Source organism: Galeopterus variegatus, unplaced genomic scaffold (assembly GCF_000696425.1).
Source record: "Galeopterus variegatus unplaced genomic scaffold, G_variegatus-3.0.2 Scaffold607, whole genome shotgun sequence".
NCBI classification, from domain to species: domain Eukaryota; kingdom Metazoa; phylum Chordata; class Mammalia; order Dermoptera; family Cynocephalidae; genus Galeopterus; species Galeopterus variegatus.
In genome coordinates, this window is record NW_007726718.1 from 218,815 (window position 1) to 227,316 (window position 8,502).

The following is an 8,502-nucleotide window of genomic DNA, read 5'->3' on the forward strand; positions in this document are numbered from 1 at the left end:
CCTGTAGCAGTGCGCCACCGGGCCGGCCCTAGGAAGTCTGATTTTAAAGTGGGTCTGAACCTCTTCTCTTAGTAATATCAAGTATTTTTTAATTGCCTTGCTCAATCGACTCCATAAGGATGTGAAAAGACTATTTTAGATATGGTTTTGACAGTATTTTGAAGCTTCCAGCTTTGCATCCTACACTGATTTATATATTATTCAGTATTTTTATACATTCATTTTCTCCCCAAAGCTATTATATGTACATAATTTTCTTAATCCTTTAAATAGTGCTGCAGTATTCTGTGGTTAGCAAGTGTTGATTTTCTAATTTTTGCTAAAAGGTTAACCAGTGCACAGAGTTTAAGTGTTTTGCACCAGTTATGTGGTTAATTAGTGATAAAGCTACAAGAACAATATTCTAGCATTCTAGCCATTTCCTTTTCCCTTTTTATGCATGATAATGTCTTAAGAAGACAAGTAAAAATAAATTTCATGAAAGCTTATGCTGCCCATACAGGTGCATTTCATCTTCAACTGTAGATTTAGTCATGAAAATTTGAGCATATATTATAGATTTATATTCTTGTAATACAAAAAATCCTTTGGAAATCATCCCGTGATTTGTCTTTTTTGTCATTAATGTATTCAACTTACCTTTATTGACCATCTCTTATGTTCAACAAGCTAAATGAGATTCAGGTTTGTATAACTTGAGTTTTCTTAAAATAAGATATACCTATTTAAACATCGTGTCCATAGAAACAAATTCATGAAAAAATGAAGTGAGAGAAAAAAATGAGAATTTGGAGATGATAATTTGAGCATTGGTATTTAGAGGTACCCTCATCTCCACAATCCCAATTGAAATGAATGCAAAATTTTAAAATATGAAGAAACTATATTAGTGTTGGGGGCCAGGGAGGGTTTCCATCTTCATGCTGCAAACTTTGAAGAATTTCCACTTGATATAGTGCAGGTAGGATCATATCAGAGGAAGATACCAAAACCAAGTTGCAATTTCATTTCCTGAGAAAGTGACAAGAATTGAGTTGGGGTTAGGATAACCTGTAGGGGCTTCCACCTGGTTTACTTCAACAACTGTTGATGGTTTGAGAGTGTCATTAGAAAGGCCAGGAATAGTCACACACAGGCCCTACATTCGGGCTTTTCTCTAACTCAACAGGCAATGGCACACAAAGGACTGGTCACTCTGTTCCTGGAGTGGAGGTCAGGTCAATTTAAAAAATGTTTATATGGAAAAATTTAAAGTTTTTTGTAATTAGCACAGCCATTATGGAAAACAGTCTGGAGGTTCCTCAAACAACTACAGATAGAACTGCCATATGATCCAGCAATCCCACTGCTGGGTATATATCCCAAAGGAATGGAAATCATGTCGAAGGGATACCTGCACTCCCATGTTGATTGCAGCTCTATTTACAATAGCCAAAATATGGAACCAACCTAAGTGTCCATCGACAGATGACTGGATAAGGAAAATGTGGTATATATACACAATGGGATACTACTTTGCAAATGGCAGAATTTCATTATTTTTTAAGTGAAATAAGCCAGACAAGGAAAGAGAAATACCACATGTTCTCACTCATAACTGGGTGCTGAGAAAGAAAGAGAGAGACAGAGAGAGAGACAGAAAGAGAGACAGAGAGAAAGAAAGAGAGACAGAGGGACAGAAAGAAAGAGAGAGAGAGAGAAAGAAAGAAAAGAAAAGAACAAAAAAAGAAACAAAAAAGACAGACCACAACAATATGTTGAACTTTCAGGAGAGAACAAACCTAAGGATACTAGAGATGGGGACAAACCTAAGGATACTAGAGGGGGGGGGGGGGGAGGGAGGCGGTTTGGGGAGTGTGATAGGTCAGGTAAAGGGCATAAAGAAAAATCACAATTTGTAATAACAAATATGCTAATAATAAATAATAAAAAAATAAAAATTAAAAAGTTTTTCCTGCTGGGGGCTATCCGTGGCCCCAGCTACCTCCTTCCTTCTCTTAACATGCTGAGTATATGAATTTCCATCAACCAGTCTCCCACTGAAAGGAGGAATCTAAGAACATTAGGATGGATGGTGAAGGGAATGAAAGAGAACTCACCCTATTTTGGGGAAAACACCAGCTTGGACAGACTGCTCTTTGTTCAAGAATGAATAATGAAACCCAACATAAGGTTTCTGAAAAGACTTTGCAACATAAATGGAGAATAACCATAAAAACAAATCAAACTTTCTGGATTATAGAAAGACATAGATCTGCAGATAGAATACTCTGTACCAGAGAAGATTAAAAAAAAAAAGAGACCAATAATTAGACATATCCTGGCAAACTTCATGTTAATTTCAAGGATAAAGCAAAGAAATTATCAAGCATCCTGACAGGAAACGTAGTTTAACCCCCAAAGGAGACGTTGACAGCAGAATTCTTCTTTGCAATATTAAGTGCCAGAAGACAAACGAAGCAATGTTTATAACTTTGGGAAAATGTGACACGGAAATTCTAGACTCAGCCACAGTGTTATCCATTAGTAAAAGCAGCAGAAAGATGATCTCAGTTATATAATTTATCATAAATATGCCATCCACATACTTACCCTAAGAAAGTTGCCTGAAGGTATACTCCAGCCAATTAAGATAAAGCAAATTAAACAGTTCAACCATGGGGAAGCCATGAAATAAAAGGATTTAGTGGTGAGCAGTGGAAAGACACATAAAAGGTAATTATGAAATAAAGTCCAAAACATAATGTAAACATTTTAAGTATTTATTGAAAGATAAAAGAATAACAATCATAAAATAAGCCCCAAATGCAATATAGGGACAGAAAAAGGAGAAACATTACTTTTGTTTAGGTGAGTTTCAGTAGATAATTTTTGGAATACTTGAACTGACATTTTAAAAAACTTTTTAAAAATTACAGTGAATAGAGTTAAAATCTCTCTCAGGCAGGAGGGAAAAAAGCAAGTTGTCTGTATATCATTTTTCTCTAGGACCTGTAAATGTTCTTAACTCTGCTTAATAAACACATATACTTTGTTTTTAGCTGTTTTTTAAAAAAGATTGTAAATAAAAATATACCAGAACATTAACATTGTGTATCGACTGATGGTGGATTTTGTGGTATGTCTTTAATAAGTATGGGTATGAATTACCTTTATAATCAGAAAAACATATGAATTATTTAAAAGGATATACAATTTAATATAGCTATGTGATCACAATTATTTTAAGGAAAGACACCAACAACAGTGGGTTTTAGATAACAGAAATGCCACACACTACTTTCTATTCATCTCTATTTTTATATTTTTATAATGCTTATGTATTAATTTTTAAGGTGGGAAAAGTAGACTATAGAAACAAAAATCCTATGTATACAGCAGAGTTACAATTACAGACTTCTGTAAGCATTTACAGAAGCTTTGCTTTTTCCCTCCAAATTATAAATAAACTAAGCATTTAGCTTAAAACATTAGAGAAAGCTTAATAAAACAGACATCAGAGAGCATAAAGAAAAAAAAATAAATACAGAAGCAGTTTTATAAATCAGTGAACAGAATAGATTTGAACAGGCATAAGTAATCTAAGAATTGATTCTTGAAAACAAACAACTAACAAACCTCTAGCTTGTTTTCTCAGGAAAGCAAACAAAAAATACAGAAATAATGCATAAGTCACAAATTCAGAGTAAGTAAAATGTACAGCTTATGCTAATTATGAAGAAGTGAATACTGTAATAAATATTAACTAGCAAATTTGATTCGAGGAGTACAGTGCTGGAATTGGCCAATAACTAGGGAAATATTAGAGAAAACTGCCAAAGAGCTACTCCAAATGTTAAAGTAATTGTCTCTAAGTGGTAGGATTATGGGCTATTTTTTCCCCCTTTGTGCTCTTTAGTAGTCTCACAAATTCTACAATAAGCAGGTACAAATTTTGAAGATATGAATAAAGACTAATTGAAAAAAACAAAATCTTTCCATCTCCTGAGACAAAGTGGGCAGTTTGTTCCTTTTAAACTTTAAAGGTAGAAATAGCTGCCTTTCTAAAATTTAAGGGAAGCGAAATATTGATGTGCCCTGAAAGGACTGCCAAGGTTCAGGGAGCCCATTTAATGGGCCTAAGAGCCTGTGATTTTGGACTGACTAATGGCTCAGGGACCACTAACGGCAAATTGAATTTCTAGATCACTGGCTGCCTTCACAGCTCTCTGATGCCTCCGGAACGGGAGAGTAGACACGCCAAGTGCCATACAAACAGAAAAATGCTAAACAATAATTCTTTAAGGTTCAATGGAATATCTATCAACTAAGCAGAAAACTATTTACAAAGTGCCCCACATTTTGCACATTTGGATTGCAAGATTCTTTTACAAGTAACATGAATAGGTGAAGTGTTCTCTACCTCATTCATGGAACAAGTAAACGAAGATTTGTGATTTTTGATTTAGGCTACTCTTGATATACTACTCTCAGGACTACATTGCTCACTCCCATTCCTAAAGAAATAAAACTGAATTATGGTGAGGCTCTCTTCAGCATGTTGGAAACACTGCAGAGTATAGTACATGCATTTGCCATAAAAAATGTAGGGAGAGAGGAGCAAGTTAGAAAAGTATTTTCCCATATAAAAAGGTGATTTTTTTTTTTTTTTTTGGAAAGGAAAATTACTTTCATTATAATGTACGTATCCTGTTTATCTTGCTGAATGTGTACTTATAAATGCAATCGTTCATTCATATTCATCTTTGAAATACCCAGTCGATAATGTCACTTTGCTAGGCACAGATAAATGACAGTTTGCTGTCTTCCAGAGCTTACATAGCGAGAAAGGTAAATGAAAGAGGATACTGGAATGTGGTGAGTAGAGATATGCACAAAATGTGATAAGGGCACTGCAACCAGGAAACTGTGACTTAGGTAGTTTCCCAAGCTGGTGTTTCCAGAGAACTCGTTGAGCTGTACCTCATATGAATCTATAAGTAATTGAGAAACACCTTCATGGATATTTATGGTGCGCATTAGAATATCAAAGGACTTGTGATACCCTGAATAGTGAGTTGTGCAACTCACTATTTCCTCAAAATGTGTGTCTATGGATCCCTCTTTTACACAATGCTTTTTTAAAAGCTCAGAGCCTCTGTGTGTTGAGGGATACACTTTAAGCAATGTCTTTTAACTGCCCCCACTTTTATTTTTTTATTTTTTTCAACTTTTGTCTTTTTTTTACTTTTTTTCTTTAAAATTTTTTTTTTTTTAAAGATGACCGGTAAGGGGATCTTAACCATTGACTTGGTGTTGTCAGCGCCACGCTCTCCCAAGTGAGCTAACCGGCCATCCCTATATAGGGATCCGAACCCATGGACTTGGTGTTATCAGCACCACTCTCTCCCAAGTGAGCCACGGGCCGGCCTCTAAATTATCTTTTAACTGATCCACAATTGTACAGTAAGCAATGTCTATTTCAAGTGTATATTAATTAGAAAAAAAGCTTCTTAGCTCAAAACATCAGCTTAGTTTTTAAAGGTTTTTCTGCCATGAAAAATATAATCCAATCGTGCCTTTCACATTGCATTAACTTTTGTTCTATTAAAGTAAATGAAGCACTACAGCTTTCTTACACTTTCTTCTCTAAAGACTGGATTCTCAACAAAGGGGAAATCTATGACATACTCAGTGTTATTTATAGGAATGTGAACTGTCACGTTCCTGGTAAGGCTTGACTTTATTTCTTCTTCTTATGGACGACATCTAACAGGGACCTGTTAAGAATCACAGGAATTTGAATGAACAGTTGCTATTATTATATAGTGGTTATCCGAAGAGCTTTAGAATTACACAAGTGTTGGGAGTTTAGTTCAGATTCAAGACTCATCTCCTCAGTGGTTTCTAACACTTAACTGATTTGGCTCCCATCACTCGAAGCTCCTCCACAGCCTCCTTGGCATGTCATGACTATTAACTAATTTTCATTTATCTAAGTTAATTTCCTTTTAGATGAAATGCTAGTTTGGTTTATCTTCTGAAACAAATTGCAAGTTGAACAATCACTGAACTTATGAATTTAACAACAAACCATATAGATTATAGAATTCCTATAATAACAAATACATTTTGGGAATAAACAAATCACCTAGCTTTTAAAATTCAACACTACTGTTTTTTTTTTTTTTTAAAGACAAGTAGGAGGGTGACCTCATTCACCAACTGCTCAGAAGCACAGGCTCCAGAGAACAGGGATTTGGACTGGCAAACTGTACTCTATCAAACTCTTCTTTACTGACTTCCCCTGTCCCTTTTTGACTCTGAAGAAAAACTTCAGTTAACATCAAGGGCAGTTTCCCTTAGCCCTCCTCCCATCCCATTCCCACCCTACCAGCCGGAAGCATAAGTCTTATGAAGAGTCTTTGAGGAAAACATCCTGTACTGGTTTTCTTCCTTCCAATCGACTCTCCAAACATGTCCTTGACCTGGGACACAGGCAGAGTTCAAGTCCAATCTATGTTCTGTCAGGCTGCTGGACTCTCCTGACTGTGGTCTCTCTGCTTAAAGACTGTAGAGGCAACTGGTGTTCTTAAGCAAGACTCTCAACATGTGGGAGAGCGGCTGACCTTTGATTCTGGCCATCTCTCGCACAGTATGCAGGGCCAGGCCTGGGTGGGTATACTTGCAAATGCTTTTGGAAACCCAGCGAGGGAGGAAATAAGGAGCATCGGTTTCCACGACAATTCTGTCCAGTGGGATCTTTTTCAGAGCATCTCGCACCTCCCAGGCAGAACTGTAAGTAAGGACCGCTGTGAAGCCCACAGACATGTTGGGAAAGTGCTTCAGCATGGGCTCAATGACTGGGTAACTGCCAGTGAAGCAATGCCTATGGATCTTGTAGTCAAAGGGCACAAATTTTTTCATGATGTACAGCAGATCTTCATCAGCTTCTCGGCAGTGGATCAACAAAGGCTTCTTTAGAGACACGGCCAGCTGCAGTTGTCTCTCAAATACCTTGCGTTGCTCTGAGAGAGATGTGGTGCACTTGTGAGAGTAATCCAAGCCCATTTCCCCAAATGCCACAGCCTTGGGGTGCCGTAAGGCTTGCAAAATATTTTTTTCCTGACAAGCATTGTAGTAATGTGCAAAATGAGGGTGACAGCCAAAGGCCCCCCAAACCAGATCGTCTTTCAACAGATACTCCCATAGGCCATTAGACAGGGTACGAGGATCGCAGAAATCAGAGATGCAGCCCTGAAATTCCTTAGGGTAGAACTGGTTATAAATTTCTCTGAACTTGGTAAAGGACCCTCTGAAAGACAACTTGTTATACAGCATGTCCAAGTGACAATGGGTATCAATAAAACCTTCACCTAGGGTTGACTGCCAGGGGTTCCTTGGCAGGCGGGTAGGTCCATATCCTTCATAATATGGATTTGGTAACATCTCTTTATATGTTGTATTCTCCCTCACCTCTGCTTCTGAATTTTTGGAGAAAAGAAATGAACCAGAATTCTGGGATCTGCCTTCCTCTGCTACCCTCCAATCTCTGGACGCGTTTCGGGAACTCACTGTATAATCACTCAGTAAACTCCAGTTGCTCCTCTCAGCCTGAAATGTGTTGCTGCTGCTGCTGCTGCTGCCGCCCATGGAGGAATAGTAGGAAGGCTTGGTACTGCTGGCTCCATAGCTGGGGTGGTTATACTTAGGACGACAGTACAAATGAGGCCTGTACGTGGCATAGCCACTGGTGAAGGAGGCAGGCTCTGAAACTGATGGGAGACCCAGTGAAACTGTCTCCTCCTGAGGTACTGTGACTGTGGACATCTGATTCACATTAGACCAGTCACTTCCTGAAGAGGGGCGCTCAATCGCCATCTTCCTTTCTTTATACACTTGGACTACTAAACGGGAGTTAAAGTCATCCACAAAGTCTAGGAGTGGAGAGCTGTTTTCAAAAGTGACTTCCCTTCGGTCTCCAAATGGCTCCTCAGTGAATTTGCTATGAGGATTTATGCTCACTCTCCTGTCACCGAAGCTGCTCATCCATCGGGCTGACTCCTTCTGAGGAGCAGAGGTGGTAACATTCCTGGTTGGTCTTTCTACAGGGTCATAACACCTTCCTATGCTTGGGTTTGCACTGGCGGCAGCCTCCCCCTTTTCTTTTTCCAGGATACCCTGGATAGAATTCACACAAACCAATGAAGAGCCTTCGTTTTGAAGTCTATTTCTCATTTTCTGGAACTTGTTTGGTTCCTCAGTCTTATATTGACCCTCAGCTTCAGCTGCAAATTTATAGTTCATGGCTTTACGGGAAGTACGTTTAGAATCGACCCTAAGGCTGTAGGCGTCTTCCTCTAGAGAAGCCATTTCTTTTAGAAAGGGGCTGACAGAAAACATAGGAGAATCCCAGGGACGAAAGGAACCCCGAGTGCTCTGAATCAGGCAGTGTTTAGAGGCGGCCCTACCCACACCTGGGCCTGAAGAATGCGGGGGGGGGGGGGGGGGGGGGGGGGGAAG

At 38.5% G+C, this 8,502-nt stretch overlaps 1 protein-coding gene and 1 pseudogene across 1 annotated transcript in view; one reads left to right on the forward strand and one right to left on the reverse strand.

The window, feature by feature from the left end:
* Positions 1-8,502, forward strand: part of EFHC2 (EF-hand domain (C-terminal) containing 2) — a 165,695-nt gene that overhangs the window by 44,994 nt on the left and 112,199 nt on the right. The window lies entirely within an intron of this gene.
* LOC103588707 lies at positions 6,544-8,469 on the reverse strand (annotated as a pseudogene).